Genomic DNA, 16951 nt, shown 5'->3' with positions numbered 1-16951 from the left:
GATGAGGGAACCTGCCTCCAGTCCCGGGACCAATGTCCCAGATCAACCCCAGATTTGTGTGAGCTGAGGCAAAGTATCTGAGGCAGGAGGCTTGTCCTGCTTTTCACAGGCTCAGGTTTTCCCCTCCCCCCCAACCCCAAACTGGGAACAATTTGTCCCTTATCAACTAATGGGTCTCACATCTGGGAGAAAACACTGGGGGCCAACCCCACACTCCAATGCAAACTGAGCCTAAACAGTTCTGTGCAAGACACTAAGGGAGACAAGGATGAGTTTATGAGTAGGGGAGGGCTTAGGTAAGGATACATCCAAATAGAGTGGTACACATAAGCAAGTACTTGATTCCTCACCTAGGTCAGTCTCCAGCTGGTTAGCCAATAGGTGACCCCAAAATAACTCCTAAAATAACTGGAGAATTTGCCTTAAAGGCAGGAAATCCTGGGTTTGAGACTCTTAATCCACATTGAATTGTGAGCTGCTTACTGTGTTAGGCAACTCCTCTGATAGAGGGAGTTTCTTCCCTGGGAGTTCCTTTAGGCTTATGAAATCATAGGTCCAAACTTTAAAAAACAAAAAGGTTTGACTAAAACTATACTCAAAAATCAAGTGAAGAATGTTCACAGTTCAGATTATGAGATGTAGTTAAATGGATAGCCCATAGAGCTGGTTAGTCAGCATGTGTATGTCCTGAATAGGCAGAGGATAGATAATGAACTGGATCCAGAATTATGTATTACAGCAGACTTGGTGACATTTAGAAAACTGCATTTTGCTTCTCAGAAAAATTTTTAATGAACAAAAATCTACTTTCATATGCTGAAAACCCTCCCAATAATTTTTATAATAGGTAGTCAAGCCAAACATAATCCTGCATTGGCCATGTTCCAAGATTCCAATGTCTCCATCTGCCCCAAGTCTCATGTCTGGGGAGATGCATCCTGAGTCCCAGTTGATCACACAAGAACAATGTTCTTAATTCTTTCAAAGTTTTTTATAGGGTTGTTAAAGAAATGGTTTACTTCACTTGGAATCTGCTCATGAGTCTTCTTGGCTTTCTCTGAAAACTGTCTCCTTTATTTTTCATAGCACAATATCATTCATATGCATAATTTGTTCAGCTACCCCTCCCAATTGAGAATCCGTTGTTTTCCATTTCTTTGTCACCATGAAGTATAAAGAGTGTAGTTCTTTTAATGTCTCCAAGCTTCATCTGAAATATCCATATCTTTTAATAATAGTATTCTTAGGATTCCTGGCTCTTAATGATAGAAGGCCACAATCTTCAAAGGACTAAGTTACAGTCATTCATAGGAAAATTGAGAGGCACATGGTGGGCGTGAGGTGGCTGTAGCCAATGAATTAAGGATGAACTATGCATAAAGGGGTTAATGGATGCCACTGGGGAGATGTATGCCAGGAAGGGGAAGTGGGCTGGTCATGAAGGAAAATCTGGGATGGCATACCCAACCACTAGCTTGAATGTTCTTAAAGTATCCATAAAAAGGAAGATCATAAAGAAAAGCTCTCAGAATGCTGGGTGAATACCCTATGAAAGACTTGCAAGAGGATATAGACAATCAGCACTGTGGTGCACATTGAGATCATATATCCATGAAATAATTGGTTATAATTATCTAAGAGTCGACAAGGCTTTAGTTGTTTTACTATAGCCAAGTACAAGAGAGCAATGTGAATACAAAGGCAAAATTGTGCCCCCCAAAAGAGCCCACATTCTAATAGGGAAACTTCATAAGTAAGTGCTAAAAATATTCTATATAAGTTGAGGGTGAGACCTGCAGAAGGTGAGATTGGGCCTGAATTCTGAAGTCAGGGAAGCCAAGAGGAGAGAAGGCAGCCTAGTCAGCAAAAGGGCAAAGAAACATGGAGTTGGGAATTTCTTGTGCAAGGAGCAGCAGAGGAGCCCAGTGCCATTGGATCAAAGTATATGTTAGAGCAGTGCTGGCAAATCTTTTCAAGGGGCTGGTAATGTGAAAAATGTCTTCAGGAGCCTGTGGAGAAGGGGAGGAGCAGCCCGGACCCTGGTCCTGCTGACTTTCTAATAATGACCTCTGGTGAACTCTGCTGGGGCAATGGTATGTGTGCCCACAAGAGAGGGCTCCGAGTGTCCCCCTCTGGCATGTGTGCCATAGGTTTACCGATACAGTAAAGTGTAAGAAAAATGGAATGGTAGGAGGGGGCCAAGTTGCAAAGGGCTTTAAATTCAAAACAGAGGACTATGTCTGATCTTGGAGGTAAAACGAAGCCATTGGAATTTATTGAGTAGTGGTGAGATGTTCAGATCAGTAGTCTTAGAAATCACAAGCTGCCAAGTGGAGGGAAGATGGGAACAAGGTGATACTTGGAGCAGGAAAGACTTGCAGCAGTCCAGGTGAGCAGGGGAAAATAGCTTAGAGTAGGGTAGTTGCTGTGTAAGTGGACAGAAAGGGGTGCACATAAGAGATGTGAATGTATAAAGTGCCAGCCTAAACAACAGACTAGTTATGTGGAGAGGGATGAATCCAGAATGACACAGGCTTTGAGCCAAGGTGATTGGGAGGATGGTGACTTGACTGACAATAACAGGAAAGTTGGGAAAGGGGAAGGGGAGGGTTTGGGAGGAAAAATAGTGAACTGTTTTGGTCATGGCTGAATTTGAGGTGTCAGTGGTACATCAAAGTTTGAGACATCCAAAAGTTGGCTATTGATGGGGAAACAAGTTCAGCTGAGAGACTAGGACTTAACTATACAGACCTGGGAATAATTTACATGTAATTGGTAATTGAACTCATAGGAACTAAAGAGATCACCAAATCCAATGGCATAGATGGAGGAGAGAAGAGGACCTGGGACAAACTCTTGGGGACACTCACAGTTATGAGAAATGTACTAGATGAAGATCTTGCAAAGGAGACTTGAGAGTTTTTGTTGCCAAAACCTAGAGAGGAACTATTATCTAGGCAGAGATGGTGTTCAACAATGTCAGCAGGCAGGTGGCACATGTATACTGCGCTGGGCCTAAAGTCAGGAAGATATGAGTTCAGATGTGACTTTAGATGTTTCCTGGGGAAGTCACTTCACCTATCTATCTTAATTTCCTCATTTGTAAAACAAAGATGAAAAATAGCACCTTTCTCTTAGGGGTTACTGTGAGGATCAAATGAGATAATATTTGTAAAACACTCAGCACAGTGCCTGGCATACAGTAAGCACTATATAAGTATTATATTTTTATTAGCATGGCAGTGCAGTTAATAAACAGCTGGACATGGAGTCAGGAAGACCCGAGTTCAAATCTGACCTGGTACGTTCTGTCAACCACCATCTCCCTCAGTTTCATCATCTGTAAAATAAGGTTAATAATAGCATCCACTTCCCAATTTTATCATGGGGATAAAATGAGATGATATTCACAAAGCATTATATAAATATGAGCTACTACAGGCTGCAGAGAGGTCAAGAAAGATGAGGTCAGCAGCCAGACTGTAGACATTCTGCAAGTGGATAAGAGGAGGAAGTGGCCTCTAGCTATTGGGGTTGGTCAGATTAAGAGGTTTTTAAGTTGGGGAAAAACATGGATGGGTTTGTAGGCAGCAGGGAGTCAGTAGATAGGAGAAGCTAAAGACTCTAGGTAAGGATGACAAATGGGATTAAGGATGTATATAAAGGGGTTGCTTTGGCAGGAGGGGCTTCTTGTCAGAAGTGATGGGAAAAAAAAGCAAGATGTTGGAGTCAAATATGAAATAAAAAAGAAAACCTCATTTTTCCTTGAGTAGGAAATAAATTACCTGAGAGGATGTGAGGAGGTATCATGGGAGGCCTACAGAGAGGTGAGGTTTAGGAAAGCTGCTGGAGTGAATGGGAGAGTGAATTGATTAGGAAGATGTATAAAGGATTACCTTGCTGCATTGAGGGCCTAGCTATGACCATGTCACATAAATTTGTGGTGGATCCAGTCAGCAGAGTTTTGTGACTTTCTTCAACTCTATTTGGTGGCATTTGAATCAGTAAAGGAAGAGGATGGTCAGAGTGACTCAGAGTTGGGGTATGGTGAAGTACAAATGGCCACAGGACAAGGAATTCAAGAGTAGAGGAAGGTGTAAAGGTTTTTTTCTTTTTTAAACTCTTACCTTCCATCTTAAAATACTGTATATTGGTTCTAAGGCAGAAGAGTGGCAAGGGCTAGGCAATGGGGAGTAAGTGACTTGCCCAGGGGCATGGTTAGGCAGTGAGGCCAGATCTGAACCAAGGACCTCCTCTCTGGGCCTGGCTCTCAATACACTGAGTCATCTAGCTGCCCCCAAGGATAGTATAAAGTTGATCTGGTTTATCAAGGCTTAGATCAAGAAGGGAGAAGCCAGTATAGAGGTAATTGCTTGGAAAAGGACTGAAGTCTGAGTGGTATGGAGATTAGGATTAGGAAGAATGGAGTTGGGAGTTCTAAAGTGTAAGAAATGATAAATGATTGTAAGATAAAGGAATTTCAAAGTTTATTAACATGATAGTAGGATAATTGTAGGTGAGAGCAAAATCAGGAATATGACCTTCTTTTATCAGAGGTGGATTGGAAGAACAGAGCTTAGGAAATAAGAAAATTGAGGAACTAGGAAATTAAATCTTTGAGGGAGCCTCAATATGTATATTGGGAGTCTGATTGCATAAAGACAGGAATTGGGGTAGGAAGAAAGACTATGAGCTAGGCAATAAACTAATTTATTGTCCTGGACACCTGATAAGGTACTTTCCTGTAACAGTTGCATGAATTAAGATATGAAAATTTAACAAAATAGATACGAACCAGGTAGTGGTGGTAAAGGGTGGGGGAATGAGAGTTCAAGGGATAAAAGGGATTTTTATTGGCTAAGTACAAGGAAAGCTTTTTGGAAGTGGCGTGGCACCATAAGTGACTCTTTCCATCACTGGTGGTTACTGTACTAGAACTCTTTATGCAGATAATTCTCACATCTGTTTGTCAAGCTCTGAATTCTTCCCTTTCTCCAATCTTGCATCTTCAACTGCCTATTGAACATCTTAAACTCATCCTGTCCAAACAGAACAAATTACTTTTTACCCCAAATTCTTTCTTCCCAACTTTCTTCTTCTGTGTATGGCATCACTATCCTCCCAGGAACCTAGCTATTAAACCTAGTTTTCTTTGAGTCTCCAATCTCTTTCATTCCTCATATCCAATCTGTTGGCAAATCCTGTCATTTCTACTGCCACATCTCCATGCTCTACCCCACCACCTCTTCTTGTATACTTTTATTTCACACCTGAACTACAAAAATTGCCTCCTGGTTGGTCTCCTTGCCTGGTGACTCTATTCCAGCCTATTCTCCACTTGGATACCATGGTGATCTTCCCAAATCCCAGGATTAACAGGCCATATAGCTCTCCTGCTTAATTCCTTTGGATCCCAAATGCCTCCAGAATCTGATATAAAAATATCTTCTTTGGCCTTTAAAGTTCTTCATAACTTGCCCCCTTCCCACCTTTCCAGTATTCTTTTCCCCATGACCTCTAGGATCCAATGATACCAGCAGTCTAGCTGTTCCTTTTATGAGGCTCCACCTCCCACTTCTGAACATTTTCATGGATTGCCCTCCAAGACTGTCTCCATATTTCCACCCCAGGGCCAAGCTAAAATCTCACCTTCAACAAGCAGCTTTTTTTCCTGGTTTCCTAAAACTTAATGCTTTCCCTCTGACACTGCCCTCATATGCTTTGTACATATACTTTATATGTAGTTGTTTGCATGTTGTATCTTCCATTATAGTATGAGCTCCTTGAGGGCAGGGATTGTTTTTGCTTTTCTTCATAATAGCTATTATTAGAAATATTATGATATATACATATGTGTATACATATTTGTGTATGTGTGTATATATCCCTTTAAAGATTGCAGTGCTTTAGATGGGTTAATTCCTATCCCCAATACTTAGTACAGTGCTTCATACAGGTAAATGTTTGTTGACTGACTAGGCTCCTGGAATCCTACCCCTAACACTGGCAGAAACTAGAGATCATTAGCTCCACTGCCTTTAGCCCTCCTCTGGGTTCCAAGACTAAGGCAGGAGGTTTTTTTTGAAGCTCACTGATGCCCCCTGGCGTTAAGTAGTTTTATTCTACCATCATCTATAATTTATGCTTTCCATTTGTGTTTAGCATAATCCTAATAATTCTTCCCAAAAAACCCTGCCATACCCTTTGCTTTCATTTTACTTCTCATTCCCAGCTTTCTGTCCCAACCTAAGCTCCCATAAGATTAAGTATTTTAATGGTCAGAGGTTTAGTCTAGGCTGGAATATCCTACACTATCATCTTACTTTGAATGTTTCTTTCCGATTAAGAAATTTCTGGAAACTATTTTGTTTGCTCCTATTTTTTCTGCTTATCACCTCCCTGCTCCTGCCCTGCAATCCTCTCCAATATTTGCCACCAATCTGCGGCATTAATTTTCCCCAATGAAAAACATTTAAGTATACACTGTTAAGTATGGGAAAATAGAGAAACATAAGACAGTCTTTGCACTCAAGGAGTTAAGAGTCTAACAGAAGTCAACACATAAAGGTTTCAGCTCCAAGGCATATAGAAAGGTCCTGAGGGTTACAGTGGCAAAGCTGATGGTAATATCTTCTTTGATGTCATTTCCATTACTAAGACCAGATCTGTTTCTGATGCTGGAACTTTCTTCTTTGGGTTTTCAGTAGCTGTGGCTGATGAGGGGAGAGCCAGGTTTCACCTGCCTTCGACTTCCTGGGTCCTTGGACAAGAGGGGCTCTATGTTTGTCTTGATGTTCCAGGGTTCTCTGGCTCATCTGCCTCTTGATAGCAGTTGGTCAGCAGCTGGTGTTGGGGATGGCAATGACAAGCTCCTCTTCCATGAGGTTTCTACCCCCACTAGGAGGGGAGGCTGAAGTTTGATCTACTTGGTACATGCTGTCTCTAATCTTGACCTCAAAGGTGTCTTGCTGCTTTACCTTGCCTTGTTGAAAAGAAGGCAAATAAGTGTGGGGAACAGAAAGGACTTGTTTGAATGATTTTATGCTATGGAGATCATAGAGTTGAAAGGGAAAATGTGTGAAGAAGAAAGACTCTTTAGTTCTAATCCTGGCACTACATAGCTATAGGCAAATCAATATACTTTTCTGAGCCTCAGTTTCCACAACTGTAAAACAAGGATCAAAATACCCAAGTACCTATCTTTCCTGGTTATGGTTACTTTGAGGATCAAATGAGATAATGTATGCAGAGCACCATCAGGGTATATAAATGCCAGTTATCATTAAGCAGAATTTTAAGGACCTTGGAAGCCCTCTACCCTACCTCTATTTTAGAGATGAGGCAACAGATGTAGAAAGGCTTTTCTGATAAAGATTTTAAGTATTAAGTAGCAGGGACAGCAGAATTGGGACCTAGGTGCTCTAACTCTATAACCACTAGTCCTTCCTATCCCCGAGCATTCACATTCTTCCAGCCATGATCCTGGGTCTCTCTAGTCCTTATGCATGTGTACATCAAGGAACCAAAGAGTTAGTAAGGTCTGTTTTCCCAGAACAGAAGCAATGTGTGTACATATTAGAACAAGCTGTTTGGGAATCCCCAGGCAGTTGCCTAGGTGGGAAAAAGGCCACTTTGGAAAAGAACTAAGCTTTATTTAGTGTTAAGTCTTTCCTGTTCTTACAAGTTTTACAAACAATAGAGGCCTCCTATCTCAGGCCTCTTAATGGAAAATATCATTAAAAGATTGGGTAGTAATTATCTCATAAAGAAATCAAACATGAGGTGGAATATCGAATAGAGCCAGGCCTGGAGTCAGGACTCTGATCTAGGTTCAAATATGATCTCAGACACTCCCTAGCTCTGTGATCTTGGGCAAGCCACTTAACTCCATTTGCCTAGCCCTTGTCCATCTGTCTTAAAAGTAAGACAGAAAGGGTTTTAAAAAAAATCAAATGACCCTCTCAGTTGAGGTGTGGAACACAGGAAATGAGATGGTAGCCCTCCCCCACACTGGATGATAACAAAGGTTCATTGTGCAATGTTCTAAGACACACTTTCAAATTCCATGGTTTTAGCTGCGCTGAAATTTGGTTACTCAGTATCAGTTAATGAAGGAGGCACAAAATTGTGGCTTTTTCACTAGGCACTTTCATTAATAATTCACTAAGATGGCAAGTGCATCAGTGACTACAGCAGATGAAAAAAAAAGACCCAGGCTGAATTCACATTTCACTGAAGAATGGACTGTTCTTTGCTAGGCACAGAAGTGACTGAACATAATCGGTTTGGACTAGAAAAAGTTACAGTCCTTTTAGCTCTAAAAGTCTATAGTTGTCAGCTATTGCAAATGCAAATTTAATGGTAAAATCATAGTTAATGAAAGGCAGGAGTGTGGTGAATGGCTACTCTAGTACTACAACTTGTGTTCCCAGTGCCTTCCCCTTTTGTCTATTCAGTGTTTACCTTGGATCTATTATGAATTTGGTGCTTTTTTAGTTAGGTGAGTTCTTTGAAGGCTGGGACTGGACTGTCTTTTGCCTATTTTTCAATCCCTGGCAATTACACAATACTCGGCATATAATGATCAATTAATACATACTTGTTAACTTGTTTTAAATGGAAATGGAAAAAAGGGGGAGGGAGACCCAGATGTGGGGGGCCAGGATGGGGAACTAGATTAGTACAGTGGTGGTATTTTGACAATTCCCACCTTTTCTTTTATCGGGTAAATTTTGAGTTTTTCTTTAGCTTAGGAGCAAAACAAAACAAAACAAAAAAGATGGGGTTTGCTAGATCAGAAGAGCCATGAATTCTAGGGTATCGGCAAGTAAATCACGGTAGACTATAGTCAAAGGAAAACAGAGCCGTGTAAGGGTATTTGGAAAATATGGATAGTTCAGGGGATCAGAGGTTGAAAGGAGGTGTCTGAGAGTTCGAGGGACTCCTGAGTTGTGTAAAGGGTAATAGCGGATACAGATTTTAGATTTGTAAGATCATACATTGTTCCAGTAGTGTCTCAGAACCACTCTAGAAGTGTGCACCACAAATGCAGTCCTAGAGAACTCCCTTTACCAATACAGATCAGTTCCCTACAATGCAGTTTACAGTCTTAGAAAGTTGCCTGGGGGCCAGAGAGGTGAAGTGACTAGCCCAGGGTCACACTGCCTGCTTGTCAGAGGCAAGATCTGAACCTAGCTGAATCAGTTAAGGCTGGCTCTGTACCCTACTCCACAATGCTTCCTCTTTAATTAAAACAAAAACAACCCAACAACAACAAAAAACTCTTACCTTCCGTCTTGGAATCTATGCTAAATACTGGTTCCAAAGCAGAAGAGCAGTAAAGGCTAAGCAATTGGGGTTAAATGCCTTGCCCAGGATGAGGCCACATTTGAACCCAGGACCTCTCATTTCTAGGTCTGGCGCCCTATTCACTTATGGGGTGAATCTGCCCACAGCCACAAAGCTTGCAAGTGTCGGAAGAAGCATTTGAATTCAGGGCTTCTTGACTCTAGCCAACGCGGCAAGATTTGAAGGTGGGCGGCCCAGTCCGGCCCTCCTCGTAGAGTCCTCCATCCAGCTCCATCAGCTTTCCTCCCTCTCACCCTCTTTGCTTGGGGCTCCTCATTCAGTTCTGAACGAGTAGATTTGGAAACAGGGGAATCATTTCAAATTCTTGTTCTGCTGCTTCCTGCGTGATCCTGGACAAGTTGCTAACTCTCTCTGCGCCTCGATTTCCTCAAATGAGAAAAAAGGCTGGACGACACAAGTCCCAGAACCAGGACCCTCATCCTTAGCCACAGCACTCAGAGCCAGGAACTCGAACTTAAGAATTGGGGCGGAGTCTCGCCCTCTTCCCTTCAGCATCCCGGTCCGCCGCCTCAAGCCGACGGATCTGCGTCTGCGCAGCTTGAATCAAGGATGGCGCCCCACACGAACTTATGCCCCTTGTCACATGACTACGGCAACTCGAGGCAACCAGCCAAAGATAGGGGAGAGAGAAAACGAACCACCGACATGTGACTAAGTACGCACGGGACGCCACAAGCGCTCACCACTGTCACGTGCAGCAGACCCTGTTCTCTCCCCCGCCCTCACCTCTACGGAGGATACCCCGGCCGAGGAGCCTGCGCGGAGAGAAGCTAAGAGAAAAAGGGGGCGGGGCTCCATAAGTCACGTGCCTCCATCTTTCCGGCGCGCGCTCCCGCCCGCCTGCCCGCCCGCTCGCCCCCGGCCCCGGCTCCTCCTCCTCCTCTCGCCATTGCAGTCGGACCGAGCAGCCCAGCGCACCGCGTGGTTGGGGGACCCGGGGGCTGTCGCTGGAGGAGGCAGCGGCGGCGGCGGCTGCTGCTGCTGGCGAGGGGGTGCCGACAAGGTAAGGCAGCCCCGGCGGGGCTCTCCTCTTATCCCCTCCCCCTTGCGCACGGCGGCCCAGCGGCCTCTCCCGGGCCCGGTCCCCCGCGGGCGTGAGGCAGGGAGCCGGGGCCTCTGATGCGTTGTGCAGCGCCTTCGGGGGAGTGGCGCGGCCGCTGCCCCTGGGCTCCGGCGCCTGCCCTAGTCCCCGCCCGCCCCCAGTCGCTGGACCCCCTCCCCCATCCCCGGCCTCGCTCCCGCGCTCGGCCGTTACTCTCCCCCATTGTGCCGAGGAAACAAAATGGCGGCGGTGAGGACCCGGTGCGCGCGCATGTTTCCTTCATCCTCACGCCCCCCAGCCCCGTGCCCGGCGGAGCCTCGCGCCGGTGTCGGCGGCGGGCGCGTGCTGGTCCCGCACCCTGCCTCTCCTGGCGGGCCTGGCCCTGCCCCGCCAGGGCGGGCATGCGTGCGTGCGTGCGAGCGGGGCGGGCGGACTGCTTGCTTGCTTGCCTGCCTGCCGGCGCGGCCTTTGGCTTTGTCCTCCGTCCACGCCCCCCCCACTCCCCGGGCCGCTACTCCGGGACCGGCGGGGATTCTTCTGCCCACCCAACCGGGCGGTGGCTCGGTCCATCCCTTTGGCCACAGTCAGGCCTGGGGCTCGAGACGGCCGAGGCGGGCCCGCGGCACACGCCCCTTTTTTGATAGAGCATCCCGGCCGGCGTCTTCCTTTATCCACGAGCCCTACTTGCGGCCCTGCCCAGGCCTGCCCCTGGGTACCGGGGCAGTGTGGGCAGGAGGCACGGGTTCGTGGGTCTCTGGAGGAGGCGAGACCTTGCTGTTCTCCGGTGTGACTGTGACGGACCAGGCTTCTTTTTGGCCTGTTCCTCTCTGCGCCCCAACATTGCCTATTTTGGGGTGACAAGAGCCTGCATTTATGTCTCGTTGGAAGTATACTTTGGTATACTCTGCTGCCTCCTTTGTCCTCGTTGGACGCGTGGGTGCACCCTTAGGTGCTCAGAGCAGAGTCTGGGGTGGCCTTTATGGTCTTCCATCTCCATACGGGCATTATACGGGTTGATCTTACTATGCTCCTTCTGAAAAGGGAGGTGGGATGGGGAATGGCTTGGGTGTCTGTATCTTTTAATGATTTTTTTTTTGTAGTCAGAGAAAAGTGATATTAGTAATTGGCATTAGGGAAACTTTTCCTAATCTCATTTGTATTTCTCTTCCACTCAAAAAAAGGAAAAGATCAGTAGTAGTGGGTGCTGAGATTGTTAAGTCATATTTGAGACTGAACTGGGGATTTGATTAAGCCTTCCATTGTTCCCCCAGAGATTGCACTGATTTGAGTTCTACATGATAAATTTAGAAGATGAGAGTTTGTGTTTCCTACACCTTTGAAGTCTCATGTTCGATCAAGCCATTAGGATGCTAAGGTACCAAATTTGGTTTTGTAGCAACCCAAATGATGAAGTGTGGAAATCAAGAAAAGTAAAAGAATGAATTCAGAGATGTGAAAGAAATTCCTATGATTTTTCTATTATTTAAACCTGCATCATTTTCTTTGTCCATCATAAATCATATAATTTAGTCTTGCAAAAGCTCTTTATTAGCCACCAACATTTTTCAGGGTTTGTGAATGAAGTCGGGTTGCCTTTTGTTCTCCACTTAGATGCTCAAAGAAGCTCTACATTCAGAGTAAAATCTGGCCTCCCTTACATCAGGCTCAGATTCCTTGCCCTCCTAAAGCTTGGGATCGAAAAGGGCTTAGTGGCTTGTGAACCACTATGCAATTTAGCTGTCCCATATTCTGATTGAAAATGGCCCTGGGCAACAGTTCCTTTAGTTGATTCTAGGATACTGGAAATACTAGAGGCTCCTTTTGTTTGGACTATTGGAATCACATTCTTATTTTTTCTCACATTTGAGTATTTGTTCTTCAAGTGGTATGTTGGCAGTATTAGTGCTAATATTTTGATCTTCTAGAGTCTCAGGAATGTGGTGATTTTCTGTATACTCCCTTTCTGAGCACTCTACTTGTGATAGACTAGGGGAGGGATTAGAGGAAGAGCAGTGGAGGATACAGCTCCCTAAGAATAGCATCTTCCTTGTTTGTGCTAATGAATATCATCTTATCTGTCCACCTTTTCTGTAGTTGGGCTTTAATAAGACTTGTGCATTGAGAATGAAATCTGCTTTTAAAGTTTGATTTAGCCTGGTACCCAACTCCTACATGGACCCTCAGTCCTTATATAATTTGAATTTGTTTAAATTTCATCTTTCACTGCTTCAGAGAAATAGTCTTTGTGATATGTGGCAAGTCAGGACACAAACTTATGTCTCCCCAAGGCCTGTGGTCTTTTATTCTAGATGATGCTCTCTCTCAACTAATGGTATGGGCTTCATGTTTCTTGCTATAATTTTTGGTTGCTTAGGCTACAATAACTAACTTAAGCTTATCTTTTTATTAAGGTAAGTGGATGTTTACTGCCAGGCATAAAAATGTCAGCAAAAATGTTTCTAAACATTAGCTAGTTGTAATTTTTTTGTTCATCTTCATCAGTTTATCAATTTTGTGTCTCCTAGGATATATGGTCTGTTAAACATCCAGAGACTTCCAAGGCAGTACTTGACAGGTATAACAATAGTTGGCAAGTGGTAAAATTAAAACAGAATTGGAATGATTGCTATTGTCTACAAAAAGGGATAGCCTATTTTGGATTTTTTCCCCCTCTAGCCTCATGGTTTAATTTACAAAATCTTAAAAATTTAGAATTACAGCTTTTAGTTATCAAGGTTGCATTAGGGATTGTGTCTTTATTGTATGCTATGTCTGGTAAATTCTTAGGGAAATGTGTAGTGATAATAGTTGAAATTAATCATTCTCATTAAATTATTTTAATGTGCAAATGCCTTCACATTCAAATGAAGGAAAAACTGTATTCTGGACATTTGAAATGTCATTTCATCTGAGCTCATCCTATTGGAAATCTGAATTTTCTAATTTCTTTGAATAATGCTTATTTTGAGCCTTACTTTAAATTATTTTGGTTAGAATGAAAAGTTGTCAGTCAGCAAGCATTTATTAAAGTTCTAACTATGTGTTCTGCAAGCATTGTTGCTAAGCAGTAGCAATACATAGAAAGACAAGGTCCCTGCCTTCAAGAAGGTCACACTCTAAGGGAGGAGATAAGCATGCAGACAATTTTGTACATACATATGCAATGTAAAGAGGAGATAATATAAGGCTAACGATGAAGAATCAACTCTTGGTTATTCCAGAATGGATTATTAAATTACTTAATTCTCTCTTTTTTTTCTCCCTGCTTGTGATTGCTTTTTCATTTTTCTTTCCCACTTCTTGTCAGAGAGGTGACTTGGATGAATTAAATGAGACAGTACACAGAATTCACTTTTGCTTCTTCTTAGTTTAATAGTTTTGTGGTACACAATGGGAACTACTGGTTCAAAGGGGATTTTTGTATTTTCTGTGGATTTTAGTAATTCTATACTATATCCCAGTGACTTTAGCCTGAACTAATCAAGAATTGGCACTACTGTTTGGGACCTGACTATAGTGAGAGGTGAGTGAAAGATTGATTGCTGGTTAGTTGTTTCATCACAATAAAAAGGCAGTTTCTTCTTATAAATGGAAGGTGGTAAAACAGTTAAAATGTTCTACACAGGATTAGGTGAAAATATATTTATGTGAGGGTGTCATTTTATATTACAGTCTTATCTTTCATAATTGTATCTTAAGTTTATAAGTGGCATTGATACTCAGTCTCCAGGTTGACACCTTTAGATTTGTAAGTCATTTAACATTTGGACCCTACTTAAGGCCTAAAGATTCTGGTTCACTGGTCCATCCAAGAGTGGAAAGAGTTGGATAAACAAGAGTTTTGCTTAGGTTAATATAAAGTCCAAAGTTTAATTGAATTGAAACATTCCCTCTGAGATTATATTGACTCCCTGGCCCTTATTAATACTTGATTGATCCATTATTTGTTAGTTTGGAAATTTTACTCATTGATATATATTGCATTCCTAAATAGTATTGGTAGAGTCATGTTTGAGAGTTGCTATGGCAAAAAACAAAAAACTCACCCTTCATCCAATTTATGAATTTATCCAAATTTAACTAGGTTGGTCCTTGAACAGCCGGTATTTGAGCTACTACTGAACAAGGGCCCTACCCTGAAGCCTTTCCAACTTGGTGTAGGATTTAGCAGAGATTGTGCTCAGCTGCTGATATAGGTAAGGTTCACAGGAACCTAGGGTCAACCTCCTTCCTAATCCCAAACCACCTAGGATTATCCCCATATCACAATGAAGCATCAGAGGAAAACTTATTAAATATAACAAGATTTTTACTAAATATAACAATTTACATTCATATAATTTTAAGATTTGCAAAGTACTTCTAATGATATTAGTGTAATTTTGAAAACATAAATATTCCAATTTATAGATGAAGAAATGAGCTTATGATCACACAAATATTAAGTGTTGGAGCCCTAATGATGCCAATCTAGTTCTAGCCTGACTGAAAGTCCAGTGTGCTTTTTATCCTTATACTGGTGCTGTGAGCTGATTTTTGCTTAAAATGTTATCAAGTGGCCCTAGCTGATGTGCAGGATCAGCATAGGAAGCTTCTGGAGTGAGAAAATGGGAACACTTTCCATTAAATAACCAAGAATCTCCTCTTTTTGATGTCAAGTTGCAAGAATCTCTTGTAATTGGGGGAGATATTGTCAGATGGTAATTTTAATGTTTTGTACCATTCATGCTGTAGGTGTTGTCTTCAGGGTAAGTGAAGTAGATTAGTGATGGGGAGAACACTTGATCACTTACTCATTAAAATTCTTTAGTGTAGGATTTTTTTTCTTCAAATGTTTTTCTCTAGTTATTGAATATTTAGAAGCAGGATCTCAGTTTTTAACATAAGACATTATCAAAGTTACTTTTTTTTGTCACATGCATGAAATTGGGCTTCTAGGCCTACCATTTTTGTTAGCTTCTAGAAGCTTTGCACTAGCAAAGGTCTATGGATAGATACTGAAGGACTGTGGGAAAATGTTTTCCTCATAGAAAACCCATCAGCCTTTAGGGAGAACAATAGAAATGCTTATACTTAACTTGCCATAATCAATTGTCCCTTAATATTTTAAACTTTTCCCCTCAGAATATTCTAAGCCCCACTGGCTCTACTTACTATATATACCTCATTTATCTTCCAAATTGGTAATGCCATTTATCTCTCCACATTGTGCCTCCTCCACATTTTTTCCTTTTCTTTTTTATTCTTTGGTCTTCTCCAAGATTATAAAAATGTTCAACCTTGTGTAGCTTTGAAAGGAGCTTCTTAGGCCCAGAGGAATCTGTGTACATGCTTCTTCATAGCTAAAAAAAGAAGAAAGCATTGCCTTTCAAAGCAAGACTTTGGGCAGGACTGGGCTAATTCTTTAACATGTGGCTTAGTTGTATTTCACAGCTTCAATCAGTTATTTCTTTATAAAATTAGAATTATAAAGATAGTTAAGTATTGTAGAGACTTTGGGGGCTGTGTGCCAGAAATCACATGTGCCTCTTTAAAAAAAAAAACTTTTTGTAAATGTGTTACCTTTCACAAAGAATAGATTTTAGAATTAGTGAGATGTATTCCATAACTATTCATTACTAAAGGATTTTTAAGGTTGACTTAGATTGTATAAGATAAATAGAACATTAAGAGCCAGTCCTAGAGACGGGAGGTCCTAGGTTCAAATCTGGCCTCAGCCACTTCCCAGCTGTGTGACCCTGGGCAAGTCACTTGACCCCCATTGCCTAGCCCTTACCACTCTTCTGCCTTGGAGCCAATACACAGTATTGACTCCAAGACGGAAGGTAAGGGTTTAAAAAAAAAAATAAAAAAATAAAAAAAAAGATAAATAGAACAGCATATCAGTTTGTTAGGCTATAAATGAATTTGACTACAGCTTTTAAAACTCTTGATAATTACCCCTTTATTTTATCCACTAAAACAAATCATTTATTGCCATATAATTGCACTGTGGCCTGATGCTAGAGGAAAAGGTGGTGAGATGATTTATCAAAATTAAGAAGTGTGAGATTGGGAGAGATGTTAAATACTAGGATTTTTAACCTACTTAATTTCATTCATTGGTGTTACTGTCTTCAGGGCAGTAAGACTACAGTAAGAGCATCTTGCTTTTTTGAATTCAGTACTCTGGTAACTCATAATTGGTATTAAAAAAAAGTTTCTGACACTTCATTTTGTATTACCTTCATTTCTTCATATTGTCCTTTTACTATTAGGAAGCCATCCCTTATAACAGAGACCAAAAGACAGTTTATCCAAAACTAAATGTGTCAAATAAGTTTGTTGTGTATACAACGTTCCACATCTATACCTATAGTTCCCTACCTTTGCAAATAAGTTCCAGGAGGGTTAAAAAAAAAAAAAAAACCAAACCCGTCCCAACTTTTTTTTTTAAACTAGTCCTGTAGTAGATATCCTTGGTTGTTGAGGAGTTTCCAGGAAAGGGAAGCTTTGCTAATATTATAGCCTTAGAGAATTGCCTGGGATAGTGATGTAGTG

At 42.1% G+C, this 16951-nt stretch overlaps 1 protein-coding gene across 11 annotated transcripts in view; it reads left to right on the top strand.

Moving 5' to 3' along the window:
- The first annotated feature begins 10042 nt into the window (after positions 1 to 10042).
- Positions 10043 to 16951, top strand: part of ILF3 (interleukin enhancer binding factor 3) — a 34528-nt gene continuing 27619 nt past the window's right edge. For 4 of the 11 annotated variants that reach the window (XR_465562.3, XM_007488546.3, XM_007488541.3 and 1 more), the window contains exon 1: positions 10043 to 10372. The gene's annotated coding sequence lies outside the window, so the exon portion shown is untranslated. Of the gene's footprint in view, positions 10373 to 11682; positions 11787 to 12936; positions 12987 to 14495; positions 14608 to 16951 lie in introns of all 11 variants that reach the window. The other 7 variants (XM_056822749.1, XM_056822750.1, XM_007488542.3 and 4 more) reach the window with 5 other exon arrangements.

Source organism: Monodelphis domestica, chromosome 3 (assembly GCF_027887165.1).
Source record: "Monodelphis domestica isolate mMonDom1 chromosome 3, mMonDom1.pri, whole genome shotgun sequence".
Lineage (NCBI taxonomy): Eukaryota > Metazoa > Chordata > Mammalia > Didelphimorphia > Didelphidae > Monodelphis > Monodelphis domestica.
The sequence above is the reverse complement of the archived record's forward strand: the minus strand, read 5'-3'. Positions and strand labels throughout refer to the sequence as shown.